The 2,189-nt window shown below is 37.6% G+C and overlaps 1 non-coding gene across 1 annotated transcript; it reads right to left on the bottom strand.

The window, feature by feature from the left end:
• Positions 1 to 985: 985 nt before the first annotated feature.
• On the bottom strand, positions 986 to 1,091 carry LOC122910963. Its single transcript, XR_006385314.1, has one exon. It is a non-coding gene; the product is annotated as a U6 spliceosomal RNA (small nuclear RNA).
• Between the last annotated feature and the right edge of the window lie 1,098 nt (positions 1,092 to 2,189).

Here is a 2,189-nt window from a genome sequence, read left to right as displayed (position 1 = left end):
AGAGGGTGCTGAGGGATGCCTGGGTGGCTCAGTCAGTTAAGTGTCTGCCTTCAGCTGAGATCATGATCCCAGAGTCCTGGGATCGAGTCCCACATCAGACTCTTTGCTCAGCTCAGAGCCTGTTTCTCCCTTTGTGCCTTCCCCTGCCCATGCGCTTGCTTGCTCTCTGAAAAATAAATAAGTAAGATCTTGAAAGAAAGAAAGAAAGGAAGGAAGGAAGGAAGAAAGAAAGAAAGGATGCTGAGCAACATGCTACATCATAAAGTTACCACCAAGGGCAAAAGCCTAAATAACCTCATATAACACTAGGCTTGGGGCACACAGATTGAGAAAGACCTAATCAGTAATCTCAAACATTCAGGTTATTTGTTATCTCTTCAACAATAGTAGGAATCAATGGATATAAACAACTATTTGCACTTCAGGGAAGAGAAATGGAAAGTTTTTAGTATGAAAGAATGAAAATAGAAATTAATGGTTGTACCAGCTACTAAGCTATTCTCTCTGCCATAAATCTAGTACAGAATTCTGCAAATGGTATTCTTCCTTTGCCAGCTAGCACCCTGTTAGGTTCTGCTAGGAAGAGGTGTTAGAAAGTTGAATAGTTCCAGCAAGTGAGAAGGGCTTCCCTGTTTTACTTGCTGCTCCTGTCAGGGCTGCCATGGCAACAAGTCTTTCCTCTAGAGGAAGTAACTCCTTAGTAGAGTAGGTTCCAATTTCTAGGTTGTTGTTGTTTTCCATTTTCCCAGAACCAGACCCATCACATTCCCTCAGAGGCCACTAGCAGCAGCCAAGCAGCATCTACTTCTCAAAGGTCCAGCTCTTAGTTCTGTGAAGCCCATACCACAAACCCCTGGAGGTACCAACACTACTCAAGCAACACCTATTCTTTCCAAGTCTGGATCCCAGTTCTGCCCTTCTCTGAGATCCTAAATCCTGATAGTCCAAATCCTCTTCTCTCTTTTTTTCCCCCAAAGATTCTGGAAAATACATGGAATGCTTCACAAATTTGTGTGTCATCCTTGTCAGGGGCCATGCTAATCTTCTCTGTATTGTTCCAATTGTAGTATATGTGCTGCCAAAGAGAGCACCCAACCTCTTCTCTTTGTTCCCCTAGAAGCAGTACATGATTCTTGGTATTACTATCTCTGTTATCTCAGCGTTCCCCTTTTGCATCACCCTCCCATACTATTTAACCAACTCACCATTAAAAATTCTGTTAAGATTAGGAGTGTGGTTTCATCTTCCTGACTGATACAATGGTATCAAATACTTATTTTAGATGTAATTAATATTCTCTTTAGGTATTATTTTTAGTGTTTAATTTTAGTTTATCTAAAAAATATTTTTAAGGACTATTAGAATTTTATTCACACTTCAGTCTCCCTAAATGTTTTTGTTTTTCCTTGTTAGGTGTAAGTTTTTTTTCTCCCACAATTCTTTTGGTTGTGCTTCTTATACTTAATCTGTCCTATACCTTCTAATTGTGTCTAAGCCCAAAGGGATGCAAATATTCCTTTTTAACAATAACAGCAAACCCTTTAGTTTGGGGCAGCAGTAACTGGAATAGCTAGTGACAGGTAGAGGAATGGCTTTTAATGAGTTATCAAGAGGCAGGAGATTAACTGAATCTTCAAATCTCAGAAAATGCCCACATTTATTAATACATATTTTTTAGATATATACTGGAGTTAGTCACAGTGGGGAGATACAAAATGTCTAAGTATAAAACGTACTTCAATAAGATAAGAGTTACTTGTACAACTACTTAACTATTGACTTAATCTTAAATAACTTAAGAGTTATTTGTACAATTACTTAACTTATTGACAAATCTCACCTTGATTACTACCTTGGGAAAATAACATCATTTAACCTCTGGTAGCCTCAGTTTTCACATCTGCAAAGAAAATAGGCTGAACTAGGTCTCTGTTGCCCTACGTCTAACATAACAATCTAAAAAATTTCTTTTAGTGTTAAGGCACTAGGAGCTCAGCATCATTATCAAGAGAAACAAAACACTGGTTTTGTAAAGGGAAAAAGTAAAGAGGTAGAAAAAGGAGTTATCAAGATTGATAGTTTAAAAACATAATTTGAAAGAGATTCAAATACAAAATGTTGGAGAATTATCTTCTTCCTCTAAATCAAGGAAAGAGAATAAAATATATGACAGGCAAATTATCTGGTTA

The sequence above is a fragment of the Neovison vison genome, chromosome 6 (assembly GCF_020171115.1).
Source record: "Neovison vison isolate M4711 chromosome 6, ASM_NN_V1, whole genome shotgun sequence".
NCBI lineage: Eukaryota > Metazoa > Chordata > Mammalia > Carnivora > Mustelidae > Neogale > Neogale vison.
The sequence above is the reverse complement of the archived record's forward strand: the minus strand, read 5'-3'. Positions and strand labels throughout refer to the sequence as shown.